This window comes from Psammomys obesus, unplaced genomic scaffold (genome assembly GCF_907164565.1).
Source record: "Psammomys obesus unplaced genomic scaffold, mPsaObe1.curated_primary_1811, whole genome shotgun sequence".
NCBI lineage: Eukaryota > Metazoa > Chordata > Mammalia > Rodentia > Muridae > Psammomys > Psammomys obesus.
In genome coordinates this window covers 5,566,052-5,587,927 of record NW_026587032.1, presented here as the reverse complement: position 1 = coordinate 5,587,927, position 21,876 = coordinate 5,566,052, and the positions used below count along the sequence as shown (strand labels likewise).

The following is a 21,876-nucleotide window of genomic DNA, read 5'->3' as shown; positions in this document are numbered from 1 at the left end:
CCTTTGCCCACAGCTCTGGCCCTCTTCCATTTCAGCCTCTCCGAGCCTCAGTTTTCCTGAGCCAATAAGCTCTGTGAGATGGCTGAGGAGGATGAATGGGTAGTTAGATGTCAAGTGCTCTGAGAGTCCGTAAGGCTTCTGTTGAAGTCTCTGTTTTTCCCCAGTCACTCAGAATCCTAGGAGCTAACTGCTGTTCGTTCAGGTAGCACAAGTTCTGTGATGCCTCAGAGCAGAGGGGTGCATGGGAGCTGGAGGGCAATTAAAAAACTGGCAATGAGAAGAAGGGAGTGTGACAGTTGAAGACACTAGGAAACATAGTAAACACTAACCATGTTCATGCACTGGCAGAATTAACCTTGTGAAAATGTTAATATTCTGTTACCTATTACCCTATTACCAAAAGTGAGGTACAGATTCAATGCAGACACCATCAAAAAGTCCAAGGACATTGTTCACAGAACGAGAAAAAACAACACAAAAACCCACAGGGAAGCACAAACGCCGTGCATAGCCAGAACAGCACTGACCTAAGAGCAATGCCAGAGAGATGCCAACTCAAACTATACAACTCTGGCAGGGACAAAACCAACCGAGCACTGACACAAAGCACAACCCAGAGACCAGCAGAATAGGACCCAGAAATAACCCCCCAAAGCTCCAGCGGCCTGAGTCTAACCAATGGACCAAAATACATACTGGAGAAAAAACTAGCCTCTGGCCATCCCCGCATAGAAGACTGAACTGGATCTCTGTCTCATGCTCTGCAGAAACCAGCTCCAAGTGGGCCAAACACCCTAATGTAAGGACTAAAACTTTTGAGTACAGGAAGATTCTTCAATCCACAGGCACAGGTGAGGGGTTTCTGAAACGCTCCAACAGCAAGTGGCGGCAAGAACAGACAGATGGGCTTGGACAGCGTGAAGGGGCACAGAGCAGGGGAGACGCTCAGCAGAGTGAAAGGAACCTTTGCTGGCTTTCTTTCTGACATGGAATTGCTATCCTGAGCACATGAAGAGTTATGATAACCCACGCCATCCAGCCAACAAATGGGTACACAAATCAGACTGTTCTCAACAGACAAAACCCAGACCGGGTGTGATGCCACCTGGAGTCCCAGCCCTTGGGAGGTGGAGGCAGGAGGATCAAAAGTTTAAGGTTATCCCCAGCTACACATCCAGTTTAAGTCTAGCCTGGGTTACATAAAAGTCAGTGTCAAAAAGATCACAAGTAGAACAAACAAAAACACGGAAATAATGTTCAATGTTTTTAGCCGCTAGAGAGAAATACAAATCAAAGCTGCATTGAGACGCCATCTTGACCCAGTCAGAAGGGCGGCTCAAGAAAAAACCTCCATGCAAGGTATGGAGGTTCACACCAGTAGCCCCAGAACCCTGAGGATCACCATGAGTTTGAGGCCAGACTAGGCTGTGGTGTGAGACCCTATCTAAAAATGACAAAAACAAAACTAAAAAACAAACAGTGAACAAAAGCAAGTGATATAAAATACTGGAGAGGAAGGGCCAGAGAAGATATGGGAGTCTGGAGAGAGAAAGAGGGGCAGGGAAGGCAGAGGGGGTTGTGTTTTTTCAGGTCCATGGTTCCCCTGCCCCTCCTGCCCTGCTGTCTCTCATAGCCCCCTAAATCTTTCCAGCAGCCACAGGACACAAATTCTCCCGTTCAAAGTCCCTCTTCCAGGCTTGGAGGTTTTGCAGAGGGAGCTCTCAGTCCTTCAGGGAAAACACATATTGCAAGCTGTGGCAAATGCTGCTGCTGTTTTCTGCTCAGCAGACTGGCTGTCACTCTGGGTTTCCTCCAGGACCTGTTGATGACTTTATTCTCCACAAACCATCCACAAAGCTGCCAAGCTCCCAGTGGTTGGTTTGGTCTCCTTGAAGTGGAAGACCTGCTCACATGGAGCTCAGACTGTTGCTACCCAGAGGCCTTTGCTCCCAGCTGTCCCTGCCGCTCATGCTAGTCCAGGTTCACCTTTTCAATCTGTCATGAAGTCGTCCTGGCCTGCAGTATAGGAATCCTCCTTTTCCAAACTTCTTAGGACTTTTGTGCCCGCTGTTCCAGAATTATGCCACAATAAGACCTCTTTTACTGTGTTTTGAGCCCATTAAGCTTCCTGTGAGAGTGGGACAGGAAACTGCTAAATTAATTCAATACAGTAAGAGCTGTTAAGTGTAGAGACTGGGGCTGTTAAGGCATCATGCAGGCAAGCATGGGGGTTTGTGTCTGATCCCCAGAACCTCACATTTAAGAAGCCAGTGTTTTCTTGTGTAAGACTTGCACTTTCTTGGTTAAATTTCTTGCAAGATGTTTTTATTGTTTTTGAGTGGGCATGTGTCCCTGATTTCTTTCTTGGTACGCTTGTTCTTGGAGCTAGGAAAGCTACTGACTTCTTGGTGGTAGTTTTGCAGCCTGCTGCTTTGCTGAATGTGTTCATCAGCTGTAGACGTCTTCTGAGGGAGTTTTTAGGGTCCTTTATGTATAAAATCATGTCATCTGCAAATAAGGATATACTTTGAATTTCCCCTTTCCTGTTTACATCCCTGTTATCTCCTGCGCTTCTTACTGCTCTAACTGAGGCTTCAGTTACTACACTGAAGATGAATGTCTTGTTTCTGGTTTTAGTGAAAAACACTTCTGAGTTTTTCTCCATTTAGTGTGACATTGGCTGGGCGTTTGCTGTGAACTGCCTTTATTATGTCGAGGTACATTCACGGTATCTCTAGTTTCTCTAGCATTTTTATCATGAAGGGATGTTGATTTTGTCCAAGGCCTTTTCTACTTCTAATGACATTTTTTTTATCCTTAAATCTTTTTTTTTGGGTGGCATGGGGTGGGTGGGTGGGTTTTGAGACAGGGTTTCTCTATGTAGCCTTAGCTCTCCTGGACTGACTTTGTAGACCAGGCTGGCCTTGAACTCACAGAGATTCACCTGCCTCTGCTTCCAGAGTTCTGGGATTACAAGCATGTGCCATTTTGCATGGCTGTTCCTAATTTTTATATGTGATAGATTATACCTATTGATTTACCTGCATTGAACCATCCCTGTGTCTCTAGGATGAAGTCAATTTGATCATGATAGGTAACAGGTAATATTTTTAATTGTGTTCTTGAGTTTGATTTAGAGATATTCTATTGAAAGTTTTTGCACCTGTGTTCATCAGAGGTATTGTCCTATAATTTTCTTTTCTTTTTCTTTTTTTTTTTTTTTTTTTTTTGTTCTTTGTGAGTGTTTTTGTTTTCATGGCAATACTAGTCTCGTAAAAAGAGCTTAGAAATGTTTCTTCCTTTTCTATTTTATGGAACAATTTGAGGCATGTTAGTATTAGTTCCCTCTTGAGGTTCTTTTGAGTGGAAATCTGCTTGGAATCCATCTGGCTGTGGGCTTTTTTTGAGTTGGGAGACACCATGTGGGTGCTGGGAACCAAACCCAGGTTCCCTGAAAGAGCAGCAAGTGCTCTTAGCTGCTGAGCTGTCTCTGCAGCCCCTTTCCCAGATGCTTGTTTTAGGCGTTATTTGTTCTTTTGGTTGCATCATTTAGTTATTAGTTGGAGGTTTAAAAGCTTTTTGATATAGATACTTAGTGTTCTAAACTGTTTTTATTTAAGAAAAGTTTTTACTGATGTGATTCTCTAAGAAGCTTCGGCAGAAATCAGTCTTAAGACTGTAGCATGTCAAGACTGGCAGCTTTTGGAGACCCAGGCGGTACATTAGCCAAACCACAGGTGTAACTCACCCTCAAAGCCCCTCACTAATTTTGGGGAATGACTGAGCTAAGGCATAACTTGTCGAATTATAAAGCCACCCAGGAAACTGGCCCAAGGGGTGAAGAGACCCAGTGATCCTGGTATCAGGTAAGAGAAAGACTTTGTCTTGGGTTGACCAACTTCCTATTTTTTTTTTTTTAATGGCTCTGAGTTTTAAAAAGTGAAATGCTCCCTTGTGTTTTCTTGGAAATGATTCAAGATTACAGAGTCCTACACAGTTGGGAGCCACAAAGTGGACGCTGAGTGACAAGTGGCCACTCCAGGTGTGGCACCGAGGCTCTGGCAGCAGAGACAAGGGAACAACGCCGGGACACTCTGCCATTGGCCAGCGGACAGGCAAAGGTCCCAGCTGGAGGTGGGATCTTTAGCTCTATTGTTTGTTTATCCTCCACTGCTCACACCTCGGTCTTCCTAGATGGTGACTTCAATTACCCAGAGTCCTCTCTCCATGGGGCCGGTTAGGAGGAGGCCCCCGGGGAGCACCTGTCTTCTCAATTCTGTTCTTGAATGTCTTTGGAGAGTTTCTTCTGGACCCTGTCATGATGAGTTTCCATGCACAAGAAGGTGGTATACGCTGTTAAACAAGCCAAACAGCCTCCAAGATACGAGTGGGCCCCAGCTTCTCTGCTTCTGCGTAAAGGTTATTTAGAGTCTGAACTGTCTTTAAACTGCTGCCTATCAATCCTGTTCTCTGTGGGGAACTTGGTCTGGAACTGGCAGCGTGTGCCACTGCTGTCGTCTCGAGGAATGAACATCTTCCTGAAGACCCGCACCGGCTGTGGCCTCATGGTGAGGACAAGACCTGATGCTCTTCGAGTCAGGGGAAGATACAGGTCAGATTGCCCGCCTGGAGCTGGCATTCCAGCCAGCCACCCACCCCCCAAAGATGCCCAAGGCCATTCCCCTTCACTCATGGCTGTAGCTGAGGGCCTCCAGGTACCCAGGCTCAGGATCCACGCCCCCAACTCACCATCCTGGTTGGGCCCTGGAAACACCTGTCTAAACTTCCTTAAGTTTAGGATTATCTTCATGGTGCCCCATAGATTTTAGTATGTTGTGTCTTCATTTTATTCAGGTCTGAGAATTCTAAACTTCTTTCTTGATTTCTTCCTTGCCTCAATTATTATCCAGTTGTGTATTGTTGTTGCTGGGAGTTCACATAGTGTTTATTATTGTTGTTATATACAGCTTTATTCCACTGTAGTCAGAATGCAGGATATCATTCCAATTTCTTATAGTTGTTGAGGCTTGCTAAGATGTGGTCTGTTTTGGAGGAAGTTCTGGAGGCTGCCGAGAAGACAGCAGGTTCTTCTGTGTTTGAATAATGTGCTCCGCCTATGTCTCTTTGCTCCATTTAACTCGTGGCACTATTTATCTCCTGTGTTTCCTGCTCAGTTTTTGTCCCATATCTTCTTCATTGGTAAGAGTATGGAGTTGAAGTCCCCCACTCTTCACTGTGGTTTGGTTGATCTGTGGTTTTAGGCCTACTGGTGTTTCTTCTTTTGGAGGGGGTATGTTTTGAGACGGGGTTTCTCTGTGTAGCTCTGGCTGTCCTGGAAAGGGCTGGCCTCAAGCTCAGAGATCTCCCTGCCTCTTTCTCCTGAGTGCTGGGATAAGAGGCGAGCACGACCACCACCAGGCAAATAGTGCTTCTTTTATGAAGCTGGGAACCACGCCTGAGGTTGACCTCTGGCCCGCACATATACGTATACACACAGTGCACACGCGCGCTCACACACAGTGCACACGCGCACACACACACAGTGCACACACACACTCACACATACGGCTTTTTGGAGACTATGAGTCTTTCAGGAACTGACCTTACTGGCTTGTGACTCACTGACCCCCACACTGTTGACAGGACCGGGGGCGGGGGGGAGTCAGAGAAACGAAGGCGCTTACTGACGCTCACACTTTTAGTAAACGATGGCTTGAAGCCTCCCATTTCCACCCTGGCTGTGGCCTTAGACGCTAACAGGGGTCTCTGCCCATTTACCTTAGCTGCACTTCCTGTGCCGTGCAGACACTGGACAAGGGTGCTGTGAAGCCGAGAGTGTGCGAAGGCCCTTTTTCCTGACTGTCACATCTACTGCCTGGACAGCCAGCTCTTCTCATTTCCTTCGTGTGGCCCATTGAACACCAGTTGTGTGGGATGTTAAATAGATTTTACCAAAAATATACAAGGTCCCCCAAATGCGTGGGAAGCCCCAGTGCAGCTACTTTTCTGTCACCGTGACCACACGTGACAAGGAGCAGCTTAAGGGAGGAAGGCCTTACTCTGGCCTACAGGTTTAGGGTTAACTCCATCACGGTGGGAAGGCGAGGCAGCAGGAGCTGCTTGTGGCTGTGGTGGCTGGAGTGTGGCGCCGCTCGGCCACATCTGGGCAGATGAGGAGGCAGAAGGAGGCCAAGCAGTGCTCAGCTGGCTTCCTCCTTTCCCCCTTTTTGTTCCCTCTTTCCTATCAGTGCTGGGAATCCTGCTGCCCCCTATCAGGGTGGGTCCCCTTCCCCCCCAGTTAAACTCTGGGAAATCCCACACAGACATGTCCAGTGCCCAAGGTCTTTCTTTCTTGCTTTCTTTTTTTCTTTCTCTCTTTCCTCCTCCTCTTTTCCTCCTCCTTTTCTTCCACTCCACCTGATTCCAGGACGTCATGTCTCCCAGGCCTCTTGTTCTGGAGGAGCCAGATCATGAGGATCAGGTAGCTTATTCAGCCTGTCAGCCAGCTTCTCAGCTCACAGCAGCATCATCTCTCCAATGTACGGCGCCACGAGGATTACAAGACATGACTCTTTTTCCCCCCCTTTTTTATTTTTTTATTCTTTATTAATTACACTTTATTCACTTTGTATCCCCCCTGTGGTTCCCTCCCGTCCCAATCCCTCCCTTCCTCCACCCTCTGCATGCATGCCCCTCCCCAAGTCCACTGATAGGGGAGGTCTTCTTTTCCTTCCTTCAGATCCTAGTCAATTAAGTCTCATCAGGAGTGGCTGCAGTGTCTTCTTCTGTGGCCTGGTAATTTTGCTTTCCCCTCAGGGGGAGGTAATTAAAGAGCAGGCCAATCAGTTCATGTCAGAGACAGTTCCCTAAGAAAGGACTCTTAGCCCCTTCCTTGGATAGAAAAAAGGAGATTTTAAGGTGCCAAGAAAATGTGGTTCTGGGAAAGCCTGGGCCAGGACTTCCAGGCTGGTTGGTACCTTGGTCCTGTTGTGGGAACCCTTGAACTTAAAGGACACAAGGAATTTACAAGGGAAGGGGTATTTGCCACAGTGTAGACACCCAGGCTGTCACCCCAGAGGGCATATTCAGAGAAACTAAGCTTTGGTCATAAGCACTTAGGGGTGATGATATAGTCAGAGTGTATACAGAACATGAAGTTTCATCAAGTTCCAGTGGCTGTGAAGAGAGAGACACTTTCAATGGTCCCTCAGCTTAGTCAGGTATTTAATATTTATTATCACCCCCAATGAGGCAGTATTACCTTTTTTATTTTTAAAACTTTTTATTTTTGTAATTGTGTAAATACGCTTGTATGTATGGGTGGTCCCGTGCACATTGGATGCAATACCTGTGGAGGCCAGAAGGGGGCGCCAGATTCCTTGGCGATGGAGTTACAGGTGATTGTTGAGGAGCCAGGTGTGGGTGCTGGGATCTGAACTAGGGTGCTCTACGAAAACAGTAAACACTCTTAATCCTTAACATGCTCTTAGCACCTCTCCAGCCCCTTGTCTTTCATTTCATACGAGCCCATAACCAAGACTTTGGAGATTTAAATAGACCTTGGATGTTTGGAGTACTGGACGTTTTAAAGACTGTGGGGGGCTTTTTGGAGTTGGATTGTATTTTGGGGGACAAGGTCACGCTGGTTAAGTATTTAATTGTCAGCTTGACACCAAGTGGGATCACCTGGGAAGAGAGTCTTAATGAGTTGGAAGACACAGCCCATCGCGGGTGGCGCCATTCCCTAAGCTGTGGGCCACGAGCAGTGTCAGAGGGAAGAAAGCTAGCCGAGAGCAACCAAGCACGGCTCTTGTGTGTTTGTTATCAGCTGCTCTTGCCTGGGGATTCTCAGAGCTGCTGCCCCGACGTCCCCCAAAATAATGTAACCTGCAATCTTAAGCCAAACGAAGTTTTTCCTCCCTAAATTGCTTTTTTTTTTTTTGTTGACTGTTGTGTTACAACAGAAACAAAACCAGGAGTTTCCTGGACCTGTGGATGGCAGCTGGGGGAGTTAAGCAGTTATGCAGCTGATGTTTCTAAAAACAGGGGTCTGAACCAGGGTTTATAGCTCTAGAATGCCAGCAGCGGCCGGTCTTTCCATCGATCACACGCCCAACTCTTCGCCCTCTGCCTATGTCTTACCTCCTGGGATTAGAGGTTTCTTTCTTTCCCCGGCCAGCTGGGAAGGAGCCTTCTGGTAAAGTCCCTTTGCTGCCAGCAGGTGGCAGTGCCGGCCCGGGGATATGAGCTAGGCTCTTCCTCTCTTCTGGCCTGCGATGCCTCCTAACTCCGGGTCCCTAGAGCGGTTCTCGATAGATTCAGATGCAGGCTGCAGCTAGAGTGCCTAAGCACAGGGCCTTTCTGAGGTAGGTGTGGCCCCCTTGCCCATCTGAGGGGTTGGCCAAAGTCAAGGAGCGGGCAGAGCCTGGCAGGAGCCTAGAAGTTGTGAAGATTGCTTCCAGGGAAGGGAGGGATTCCCGGCAGGTCAGGGGTGGACCAGCGTCTGTGTGGCAGGGAGTCCCCGCCTTCCTCCTACTCTCCCCAGGCGCTGGCTCCTGGTGGAATGGCTGTGCAGTGCTATGTTCAGTCAGATATGGCTGTGCAAATCCTGCCCAGCCTGGCACTCAGCAGGGTCCAGGTCACCACGCACCCCGTGAGTAAGGAAAAGCCTTTGAGTGACACGGAAGCGTCCCTTCTCGGCTTAGGGGGTGCTTTAACTCGGGAGTTAGGGTACTAGATGCTCGCCGAGTTGGTGGCCTTAGGGTTCTCTCAGATTTGAAGCATGAAATTCACGGACAAATGCTGAGTTTGGAAAGGAGTTTTATTATTGATTCATGGGCAGGAGGTTAAGAAAGGAGACGGTACCACAGGAGGAGGCCTCTGCACTCGGGATAACACCTGACAGTCCAGCGTCTGAACAATATTTTTTAATTAGGATTTATGGGAGAGACAGCGTGAGGCATAAAGAGGAGGGTGAGTGGGTCGCTTCCGAGTGTCTGTTCCCTGCTTGGGTCACTTCCTCGTGTTTTGCTTCCAGGCGGGGGCAGGTGTGTGTGTGTGTGGGGGGGAGGTGTCATTTATCCATCAAAGAAAGAGAGACGAGATTAACAAGCCCAAGGATGCGCCCCTCTGGCTTTCCAGGCCTCCAGCCAGAGCAGGACTTCCCTTTGTGACTTCCGTCCAAAGACTTCAATTAGGACAGTTTGCTTTTGGGGTCCATGCCCCGAAAAACAATTTCCCTAGGAGGGACCGGCGCAGATGGGGTTCGGCTCATTCTTGTGAGGGGCACACCTTTCTCTCCCTCACCAGGCCTCCAGCCAGCAGGCTCCTTCTCCTTGGATCTTCTAACCTGGTGGGGCAATGTATTTGCTCTCTGCTTGTTCCTCATCTTTCCAGAGCGGTCCTTTACCCATCATGCCTCATTCCATGTGGAAAGAGCCCGGGGGTGGGAGGGGGGGGGCGAGGGGTACATCCTCTTCTACATAGTGCCTAGCCCAAGGTTGAGTATAGAGTAAGCCATTTATGAAAACAGCCCTCCACTTTGTTATCCAAGCAGCGTGCATTCGACGCTACAAAACTGAGAGTATGTGAGAGGAAGAAAATTAAAACCACCTCCACAACAATAGGATCTTTTTTTCTACAGTGATATTTTAATGGAATTGAATTTTTCTCGTTCTCCTTTTATTGTACAAGAAATACATATTTCTCCACAGGGTTATGAAATGGTATTTCCAGGGGATTAATTTTTTTTTCTAGTCTTACATGATTTTTAAAAACATTTGCACAGTAAAGAATTTTAATTTACTGGACTGCCGCTTCACAAACCTGTCAATAACCCTGTGGGAGGTGCTGATAGCCACCCCTATCTGTTGAGGACCTACTATGTGTAAGCAGCTTTTACACAGTTGTAACTTTATGGAGGGATGATTTGTATCTCATAGAATTGAGTTGTTTAAACCCATTAATTGTTTCAACTCAAACAATCGTTATGGAAAAGTGAGGCCTTGATGGAAGGTTGGAGGGCTGGGAGAGGTTCCCAGGGAAGGAAGAGCTGTTGACTTATTTTGTCCAGGGTTTTCATAGGACTAGGGCGGAAACTGGACAAAGGTGGAAGTGAGCTCTACTGAGATTGGGTGGAGCCAATGGAAGACCCATACACGCCACATGTGCGTTGGAGGATAGGAGGTGGTGGGAACAACTGGCCAACTGGCCAACCTGAAGGTGGTGGTGGGGGGCTGGTCCTTTCTTTAGGGACTGGTAACAGGTGCTTCCAGGGACCTACAGGCTTTTAACCCCCTGCTGGAGTCCTGGCTCTCCCCTGTTTAGTGAGACACCACTGTTTCCCTTTGCACAGAAAGGGTCTGTAAGGTCAGGGCCAGAAGGCTAGCTGCGAGAAGAGGGAGAGCTGACCGTGGCCTTGTGGACAGAACATATGGACAAGTAACAACAACAAAAAAAGTAATACGATGTGCAGTTTTTACCAAGACTAGACCGTGACACCTTTAGTCACATGATAGGATACTGGGCATTTGTCCAGCATTAGTACGCCCCTGGGGAGACTTGGAGAGTAGGGTATAGATGAGAGTCATCCTAGAGTCAGAGGACCCAAGTTCACGACCTTGTTTCGGTGCCCATGGGCTGCACAGACTCGAGCGAGCTGTGCAGCCCATGGGCTGCACAGACTCGAGCGAGCTGTGCAGAGTCATAGGGCCTCAGCTGCTCCATCTTTGGAATATCATGTACCCTCAAGGTCACTGGAGGGTCAAAGCAGCAGGCGGATGTGGGCAGGAACCCGGGAACACCTTAGGAAGCGGATGCTGCCTGCACAACCCTGCAGTAGCCACCTGGTAGGAAGGGAGGGCTCTGAAGGGCAGAGGGTCGGTAGGCCACATGTCCCCGTGAGGAATCTGGCAGGCGAGGCTGAGCACACACGGAAGGAGCAAAGGCTTCTGGGTTAGTGTATTTGGATCACCGAGCAGCCGTGTGTGAGCGGCAGAGGTGCACACAAAGGGTGAGTTGGTCACGGAATGGGAAGAAAGCAGTGGGGAGTGATGGGAATCTTCTGATATCAGCTGGTCCGATGGGGTTCTGCCTCAGCCTCTCAGGGGGTCCTGGAGGGCTGCAGTGGGGGCTGCGGGTGGGTATCACAGGACAATGCCTTGGTTACACAGTCAGGGAGTCTTTCCTAATTGGGTGCTCATTCTCTCATTCTTAGACTCGTGGCCCCCCCCTCCTTCCAATTCTCTTTACAGTTGCATCCAAATGGCTGCTTGCAAGCTGTGACAGGTCTGTAATGGGATCTTCATTTGTGGAGAAGTGAGAGGAAAAGAGGCCTGCAGGGTGAAAGTTTAGCGAGGCCAGCTTGCTTTAATTCTCAGGGTTGTCCGCTCTTTGGAGGGAGTATTCCTTCTGTTGCTAAAAGAACTCTCTGTCCTAGGAAAGGCTGAAGACCAGGAGAGGCATTTTCTGTCGCTCTCTTCACCGGGCAATTTCCAAAGCTGGGAGTTGTCGGCTGAGGTCTTCCTGGGCATATCTGTCTTGGGAAAAAAAAAAAAAAAAAAGCCTTTCGTGTGTGTTGACGTATCACAGGGAAAATGTGGTATGTATATACAATGAAATTTTATTCAGCCACAAAAAGAAGGAAATCACGAGTGACATTTGCAGGAAAATGGATGAAACCGGATTTATTTTTTTTTTAATGTTTGAGTGCCCCAGATTCAGAAAGACAAGTATATTTCTCTCATGTACAGAATACACACACACACACACACACACACACACACACACACACACACACACACTGCTCATGAACACAGGCTCTAGCTCGGTATGTACGTGGAGTGTGGTGGACGTTTTTTCATCGGGAGCTGGGTGGCTCTCATCGCCCTGCCTTCCTTCCGTCCTGCTCGGGGTGTGGATTCCTCAGCCCACAGCATGTGGCATCAGAACGCCGGCTGGGAACTGTCCAGCGATGCAGCTCATGTCCACCATACTTACTTATTGCAAGGACGGAACCCAGGGCTTCACCTATGCTAGCCTGTGCTCTTCCCTGCACTATACCCCGGCTAGATTCTTATCAGTGTTTTTAGAAACTACCGCTATAGAATGGGTTTCACAATGACACTTTTGTACACACTTTAAAACAGATTTGCTTTTGTTCGTGTATGTCCATGTATGTCTGTGTGTTGTGTTGAGGGTAAGTGTCTGCTTAGGTCAGAACAGGGTGCTGGAGATCGAATTTCAGGTAGGTGTGGGTCACCTGAAGTGGGTTCTAGGGCTGGGACCTCTCTCCAGCTCCGTGTACTTTGTTGTTGTCCTCCTCAGCCAGCCCCTGCTCCTCTCCTGCTGACCTCCTCCTTCCTCCAGGAACCACTTTTATTCCAGATTGCCCTCCTTTGTGTCCCTCTCCACAACCTGCCTCGGTATCTCCTCCATTGCTGTATGTGGTGGCGCAGCTTTAATCCCAGCACTTGGGAGGCAGAGCCAGGCAGATCTCTGAGCTCAAGGCCAACCTGGTCTACAGAGCAAGTTCCAGGACAGCCAGGGCCACACAGAGAAACCCTTTTTCAACAAACAAACAGACAAACAAACAAACAAACACAAACTAAAAAAATTACTCCTTTGTCCCTCAAAGCCTTGTTTTTAGTTTTATCTCCTACATCCTCCCCTTGCTTGCAAAGATGCACACATATGAATACACGTGCGCGCACACACACATAACACACTCATGCACATACACATGTGTGTTGTGTGTGTGTATATGTAAATTGAAATCTTGATTTTGTACACAAGAGAAAACATATTTGTCTTTCTGAGTCTGCCATACTCAACATGAAAAATACCCACTTTTGTCCATTTTCAAGAAATGTCATGATTTCTTTCTTTTTCATGGCTGAATCAAACTTCACGGTGTATATGTACCACATTCCCCTCGTCATCTATTGATGGACATTTATGTTGGATTTCTCAGTTCTTGTGAATGGATGAGTGAGTGTCTCTACTTAGATCCTTTGGGCATAGGCCCATGAGTGATGGAGAGCCCAGCTATTTTTGTTATCTAAATTCAATGTGCTGTAAGATCTCATTGTTTTGTGTGGCAGAAAATCATTCTCTATCAGCCCTGAGGCTCTTCCTTGTCCCATAGCATGAGGCCATGTCCTCAGTTCTTGTGCACTTGCTGGGAGGCTCAGGCACAAATCGCTGTGGATGGCCTGATTGTCCAAGTCAGTTTGACCTTGAAGACAGTGCTCTGCACCTTCTGAGCCAAGCTGGCCCATAGGGTGACTGCCTTTCAAGGTGTATCACAAGCCAGTCCTGTCCCCATCCTATCACTTCTCAGGGCACTGGGGCTCAGGAGGGGAGTCAGGGGCAGTGGGTGCCTGGACCGCTCATCCTCTTCCATCCGGGCAGTACCTGCACTGTTGGTTCTTCTTGGCCTTTCTGCTTCTTCTTAAGCTCCCAATGTCACCTCCCTTCTCAAGAAAGATCTAGAGGAATTACCATGATCACCAGAGCGACACCCCCCATCAGTGCATTGAACTCAAAACCTCCCAAAGTGACTGTGTGAGACAGGACCCTTCTAGAGACTGTGAAGGTTAGATGAGGTCCTAGGGGCCTCACCCAGTCGGGTTAGTGTTCTTGTAAGAGGAAGGTGCGACATGAGAGTCTTCTCTTTCTCTGTTGTCCAGCAGAGAAAAGGGCATATGAGGACACAATTCTCCACAAGTCGGGAAGAGAGTCCCCGCCGGAAGCCAGCCCTGTGGGACCTTGGCCTTGAACTTCTAATCTTCAGAACAGAGAACACCCATTTCTGCTGGATGCGTTGTGTTGTTGTGCAGCAGGGCAGACTAAGACAGACAGCCTCTCGGCGAGGTGACTTGTTGCCAGCACCAGCAAGAGAGCTCCCTTGGCGGCCTTGGCATTGCTTGTGTGTCCAGAACCAGAGTCTGAAAGGAGATACTGTGGGCTCAGAATTGTGATGCTCAGGGACCAGGCACAGGTGACACCCGCCGATAGCCGTGCTCCGGTTTTGTTTCTGTTGCTGTGATGAAAAACCCCGGCGAAAACGCAACTTAGGGCAGAGACGGATTACTCCAGCTCACAGTTTCAGGCCAGAGTCCACCGTTGAGGGAAATCAGCACAGGGATTTTAAACAGCTCATCGCATCACATTCACGATGTAAAGCAGAGAGGCGCGCACACAGCCATGCTCACTCGCTCGCTTGCCCTTAGATTCGTTTCTCTGCTCGTACACAGCACAGTACCCCTAGCCTAGGGGATAGTGCTCCCCACTCTAGACTGTCTTCCTACATCGGTTAACACACTTTCCCAAAGACATCTCCACAGGCCACTACCACCAGTATCACAACAAACACACTTACATAGTTCAGGACCCCAGCCTAGGGAATGGTGCACCCAGAGAGGACTGGGCCTACCTTCCCACTAAGACAGTCCCCCACAGTCATGGCCACTGGTGAAGCCAATGTGGACAGTCATTTAGTGAAGCTCTCTTCTCAGGTGAGTCAGGGTTGTGCCATATTGACAAAGCTAATTACCACAGCTTGAGAGGACAAAACACCCAGCATTGCCTAACTTGGCTTTGAGCAGAATTTCTAAGTCCTGAACGGACTTGTGGAGGGATACAAAAATGGGGATAAAACTCAAGACAGGAAGAAAGATATCAACTCTACTACCAATGTGTCCTAAAATGTAGTCCATGAAACAACAATTTCGACCACCTCCACCACCACCACAACAATGAAAGTATAAAGTGTCCCGTGGAGGAAATTAAGACCATGTTAGATTATACTTATTTGAGCTGTTCTGAACCTTTGTGTAAAATGATTCATAAGGTCTTTTTTTTTTTTTTTTGTGGTGGTCATTTCTGCTTTGTTTTGATTTTTGGAGACGGGGTCTCAGGTAGCACAGGTGGCCTTAAATCCCTATATGCAGGCTGATTTTGAACCACTGATCTGCCTGTCTCTGCCTCCCAAGTGCTGGGATTACAGATCTGAGCTACCACACCCTGGTCTCATAGCATCTTTAATATGCTGATGTCCACTGTTCACAGAGTTCTCTCCGTGGCCATATACACACATTTCACACGCACATGGGACTAAGAAAATGACTTTTTGCCAAGCATCTGGTAGGATTGGCCTTTGGTAGATGCCATTTTGATAGTCACTGGAAAATTACAAAATATAAGACCTAGAGGGACCCCTGCTCTAGGTCATGTATGGTGAAGCCTTTTCATTGGACTCAGTGGTTAAACTCCTGTCTACACAGGCAAGGCTCTGGGCTTCACCCAACAGCGCTGCAAAAATGTAGATATATGTTTGAGGAAATTGAAGCCCATGGAGGGAAAGATATTGGTCCAATATGTCTGGTTGGCAGGAGAGTCAAGCTGGGGTCCAGGCCTTTTTATTTTCATTCTCCTGGAAGCTGCCTTGTCTTGTAATAATAGTTCCTAGGATGAGGTGCTTAAGCAGACACCTGGCTTCCACACACTCTGTGTGGTGGGTATCTCCAGTAATGGTTAGTTCTGCTTAGAGGGCAAGGACTGCCCCCAGCATCTATCTGATCTATCTATCTATCTATCTATCTATCTATCTATCTATCTATCTATCTATCTATCTATCTATCTATCTATGTATTTGTCTATGTATCTATCTATCTTTGTAGGAAAGACAGTTTGCATTTTAAATAAAACCTAATAATCAAATCCACAAACCAAATCCAAATGTTTCCTGCCACACATTTCTGGGTAAGACTGAAGGCCTCAGGGAAATTTAGTCCCACTTTCTGCTCCATCTTCATTTGAGCCATTCTGTCCTTGATCTCTTAAGTTCTCTCCCTGAATTGCACGCTCTGAGTTTCCATCAAATCTCTCTTCCCTGGGAAACAAGGTGTTTGGATTGATGGGAAATCTCCCTTCCCCCAACCATTACACCTCTCCCAACTTACTGTAATAAATTTCCCCTGAACCTACCCTGCAAATTCATAACCCACCTTTCAGAATGGAGAGTACATATTGGAGAGCCTGCAGAGAGAGGAAACAGAAATGATGCAAGGAATTAGGCCCAGAGGAAACCTGGGATGATTCATCCTGGAAGGTGGCCAAGGGGCGATTTAACAGTCCTGGTAGAGGAATGATTGCTTTGAAGCCCGGGACCAGTTTCTCCAAGAAGAGAAACGGCTTGAAGCTGTGGCTGTAGGAATTAACCTAGACAGGAGGAAGGCTGGGAATGGTCCTTATGATGTTGGAGAGGTCTGGAGATGTGGACATAGAGCCCCCGGGTGGCAGAAAGGCCTTGCTTTTGTTCTTTGTTTCGTGTGTGTGTGTGTGTGTGTGTGTGTGTGTGTGTGTGTGCATGTGTGTGTTGCATACACGTGTGGAATCCAGAGATTAACATTAGATGCTTTCTCAACTTCCCACCACTGAGATAGGTTTTCTCAGTGGGATCTGGGACTGGTAGACTAGGTCTAGCTGTTAGGCAAGTGAGCCCAGAGCATCATCTGCCTCACCAGTGTTAGAATTAATGTGCCTAGATTTCTAACAACAACAACAACAAAACAACAAAAATTGTGTGCCAGTGTGTATGTGGAGCTCAGAAGACAACTTCCAAGAATTGGTTTCTCCTTCCACTATATGGATCTTCAGGCTCAAATTCAGGTCAGGCAGGCTTGGTGGCAAGTGCTTTTACCAGCTGAGCCCTCTCACTGGTCTGCTGTGTCTGGTTTTCTACGTGGGTGTTGGGAATAAACCCAAGTCCTCAGTTTTGCAGCAAGCACTTAACTGACCAAGCCAACAGACTCTGAAGGCACAGGGTGTGTATCCACTGGCACTGTTTTTGAGGTAGTCTCAGGAGACTTCATGTTGCCATTTATAGAGAGGGGCTGACCCCCGACCCCAGCATCATTCCAAGGACTGGGTACTGTGGGCCACACTCCTGGGTCACTCAAGGGCTCCAAACCTGTGGTGCTTCCTATGGTGAAGTGATAATGAACCTAGTGCTGATGGCCAGAGATTAGCGGCTAAGAGTCCCTGTCCCTCATCCTTACAGCCCCACTGGAGTAAAATTCTGTGCTTGTCTGTAACCCAATAGCCAAGGAAGGGGCCAGGTTCTTAGATGTGCTAGAAAGAGCATTGTGCCTTGGAGATCTTGAGTGGACTCTCTGTCTAGCCATCACAGAACACAAGACATCACCAACACTGGGGTTATTTCAGAGATCAAGACTGCTTAACTTTGGGGAGTCAGCTCTCATCTGGAAACAGTCCAAACACAGGCAACCCCCACCCTCACCCCCATCCAGTGGTGATTTGGGGCTCTCCTTCAGAAGGACTGTACTACCACTAAAGCTCAAAGCCTCTTGGATCAGAGAAGACCCTATTCCTTGGGGATGAAAGCCATGGCAGCAAAAGATACTTCCAGGGGATTGAAGAACCTTTGAAAGATGTTCCCTGGATTTCACGTTGCATGGCCACTTGGCTGTGGCATATGTTTTTTGCTTTATTTTAGCGACTACCCAGAAATTCACAGTGGGTGTCAATGTGTGGAGTCTTGTTTTGCCAATACACAGCCCGCCTGCAAAATGCCGTGTCCATCATTAAGAGAAGATAGTGTAGGGTGGGTCATAGCAGGTGGCATAGACTGAATTAGGGGAGGGTGAGGTCAGGGCAGGGTGTGTAGGGCTCTCTGAAACAGTGGTCTCTGTCTTTATAAGAAGGGATAGTTCTTGGAGAGACAGATGTGACCACAAGAGGCCATTGGTATGAGGGAGGGGACAGCTTGGAACTAGGCTCAAGGCTAGGACTGAATTATTAGTCAGGGCGAGCACACAGACACTGCTGGAGCAGTAGGAAATGGTCGGAGGCTTCGAGTAGCTTACTGGGTTTTTGGTCAACATGCTAATACAACACATCCTAGGCAACAGGAAACTGGGACAAAACCTAGGCAACAGATTTTGACTTGACAAGGGAATAATATGAACAAATGAGCCTCTCAGAAAGACTATGTATTCCAAATGGGATATTTGATTGCTGTAGCTTCTTGGAGTAGAAAGATGTAACGCATCCAGGGAAGAAAGTTGGTGAAAAGGCTCAATTACAACAGCATTCTGCATTCACGACTTAACATTTAGGAAGTAGAGAAAATCATACGAAAGAGAGAAATTACCCCTAGCCCTAGTACTCACGGCTATTTTAAAGAATTTGTTACAGTTTTCTTTTTCCTCTTTGACTGAGTTTTCACAAACACATATGTAATTTACATATTTTAAAAGTGAGTGCAGCTGTGGTCGCCTGCACAAGACCGGAACAGGACTAATCCAATGGGAAGAGGCCCACCAGTGTGCCCACCCTATCTGAGGAGCTAGTGGCAGGTGATGGCTGCTGGGGAGAGAGAGAAAGGGTCAGTTTTTTGGGGGGTTGTGGCCCCTGGCGGGTTGCCTGTTCCTATAGAGGAATTTAAATTCAGAACATGGATGCTCTGGCAGGAGATCACATCCAAAGACCTTTTATGTCTGTGTGATCCAGCTAGACTACAAAAACACCTTTAATCTAGGAGACAGAGGCAAGTAGATCTGAGTTCAAGGCCAGCCTGGTATAGAGCAAGTTTCAGGTAAAGAAAGGCGTAGGCCCAGGTGTGGTGGTACATGCCTTTAATCCGAAACAATGAAGGTAAAGTTAATTTGTAGAAAGAAGCAACCATATTTGAAATCGATGTTTGAGTGGTAGAAAAACTGACAAATCAGAGAAAGATTTGACAGAAGGATACACCCAACTCTCCAGAGAAGAGAGGAAAAGGAAGCTATTTAAGGGATCAATACAGAGAATGAGGAGGTGGAGGCAGTTTTACCAGGAGAATTTTACAGAGAGAAAGAGGTTTATTGCGAGAACAAGCAAGACACAGGTGAAGATAGAACGAACCAGCGAATGAGAAAGAACCAGATTAGAGCAGATTGCTGGAATTTGTTTGAGGCTAAGCAGAGCAATTCAGAGGCAGAGAGAAAAGCCAGACTGAGTAAGTCAGCTGGGAGAGGAGTTTGAGCCAGAGCAGCTGAGTTGAACCAGCCAGCTCAGAGCTCAGTAAGAACAAGAAGGGGTGAGCTTATTAAGCAGTGAGTCTCAGAGGCTGAAAACATTCTAGGCCTGGGTTAGATAAAATTAAGGAAGCTTCCAGGACTAGGCCTATGTTAGAGACAACAATTGAATCAGGAGGATGAGAGGATGAAAGTTTGTTTTACACGTGGTGCTCCAGTGGATGGCCTCATAGCCAAGAATGTACGAGCAGGACAAACTGGATGGGTTATGGAAAGAAGAAAAGCAAAGGATGTGAAGTTGGGAGGGGAGCAGAGAGGAAGATGGAAGAAATTGGAGGAGCATGTGATCAAAATACATTGCATCCAAATACAAAATTTTCAAGGAATAAATATAATTAGATTACAAATTTTTTGGTCTTCCTTTTCATCATTTATTTTCTTTGACTTGGCTTACACACACACACACACACACACACACACACACACACTTACAGATGTAAGTGTATTCAGCCTTATGTATTTTTAAAGAGTGAGTGCTTCTGTGTTATAAGCTTTCCATAAACACTACACCATGTCTAGTGTCTCCTGACATTCTCCCGAGAGTCACAAACCCATCTTTACCCACCGATACGTACTTCTTTCCAGGTTTCTCTTACAAAGCATATGATTTGTCTGCCTGTACTTCTGCACTTAGATCTGCTTTAAAATACTCTGCAAAATAGAAACATTGCATTGAAGTGTGGGAACTAACTAAAGAATTAAAGTGTTTCTGAACAATACTGGGGCATCCCTTTTCAAAGGATGACATCATTTTACTTGTCTGCTCACACTGTCTGGTCACATTGGCACAACAGCCCTTCACCTGTGTGCTCCAACTTAACAAAGAAAACTTTTGCTACATTGGGTTGTGTATTTCAGTCTTCAGTTCTTTGACAGCTTACAAAGATGAATACCTAAATATTTTAAATGCACAAGTTAAACTTCTGAGAGTTTACTCCTATCTACAGATCATTAGAATATTATGATATTTGGCGGCTATCAAGAGGGTTTTAATATAATGATGTTTTTATTAGCTACTTTTTTTTCCGATTATAAGATTTCTCTCCGAAAAGATAGAATAAAGAAGGTGGCTAGAAAGATATCTCAGTAAAGGGCTTGCCTTGCAAGTGTGAGGACCTGAGTTCGATTCCCCAGAGTCTATATTCAGAAGCCAGACGAGGGGCTGCGAGGAGCAGGAGTGGGGCAGATGCTTGGGGCTCAGTGGTATGGTTGTCATAGGCTAATGAGCTAGTGCAGGTCCTTGAGAGAGAGAGAGACCTTGTCTCAAAAATTAAGGTGGATGACTTCTGAGAACTGACACCCAAAGTTGTCCTCTGGCCTCCACACGCACGTATGTGCACTTGTGCCTATGCATGCATGAATATGTGTGTGTGGTCACACACACACACATACACAAAATCAGACAGAGAGGAGGTATTTTGTTTTATCTTATTTCATTTATCCTCTCTCTGTGTGTGTGTGTGTGTGTGTGTGTGTGCTCGCGCGCACACACGTGTGCATGAGGACATGCAGAGGCTAGAGGTCAACACTCTATCACTCCCCAGCTTCTCTTTTTGCAGCAGGGTGTCTCACTGAACTGGGAGCTCACTGATTTGGTAAGGCTGGCTGGCTGGCTAGCAAGTACCAGGGATGATCCTGTCTCTCCATCACTGTGTACTGGGCTTTTAACTCACATCTTTGTGCTTGCACAGCAAATACTTTATTTAAGGATTCAGACCAAAGCCCAAGCTGCCCCAGATAATACATTTTAGAAGGGGTTGGGGAGAGAACTCAGTGGGTAAATGTTCTTGCCATCAGGCTTGTTGGTCTGAGCTTGACCCTTCCCTCCTCCCCCGAACCCATATTAAAACCAAAACAACCTGATTCCCTTGGTACACATCTGTAATCCCAGCAACCCTAGGACGAGATGGGAGGCAGAGGCAGGAGAATTATCCAGAAGCTTGTTGGCCAGATAGCCAGGAGGAAGCAGCATGGCAGGAACAGGAGAGACCCTGCCTCAAGCAAAAAAGGGAGAACTCAGTCTTGGAAGTTGTCCCCAGAACCTCTTAACCCCACACAATTTTGAATAAGAGAAAGTAGGTTTCAGGCCTAGCCTGATAATCCATTGCTAACCTGCCGATGCTGTGGTGAATATTCTTTTAGGATTTTTCACATCCTGCCTGTGTTTTTCAGTGGAAAAAATGGGTCAAAGTTAGGAAACGGGGCCACAGTTTCCACACTATTTGGAACTGTTTGTTTCCTGTATTATTAGACTATCAACATCCTTCTTAGGCCAATGAATGGAGCAGACCCACCTCACCCCCTTCCCTGTGGGAATGTTTCACTGTGTCACACAACTTGCTTAGATGACCCATCCCCATGTTCATGGCCATTGGACATTTCCCAACATTTTCTATTGTGACTACTTACCCACTGGGAGTGCCTGGTGGTTAAAACCACACACCATTGTCTCCTTTCCACCGGGAAGCAGCTGAGAGGTGAACTGCCAGGTTTGAGGGTTTTAACGCTTTGCTAAGTGTCATCTCTCACAGTGTGCTCCCTGCGTGGTCCTTTGTCCCCAGGCCCTTCTGATGGGTGGGTGGGGGGAGGTGGAGGGTGGATGGAGGGAGATTGGGAGCGGGAGCCGTCCGCTTCTTCTTTTGGGTCACACTTGTGTGATTGATGCAGGGATCTAGAGCGTTTCTTCTTCCACTTACCCATCCTGCATCTTGTCTGTGTGCCCCATCTCCCCCCGTGGGGTGTGCACCCCGAGAAAGCCATCCTTTGGATGCTCTCC

At 47.3% G+C, this 21,876-nt stretch overlaps 1 pseudogene; it reads right to left on the bottom strand.

Moving 5' to 3' along the window:
• Positions 1 to 4,160: 4,160 nt before the first annotated feature.
• On the bottom strand, positions 4,161 to 4,567 carry LOC129673138 (golgin subfamily A member 7-like; annotated as a pseudogene).
• Between the last annotated feature and the right edge of the window lie 17,309 nt (positions 4,568 to 21,876).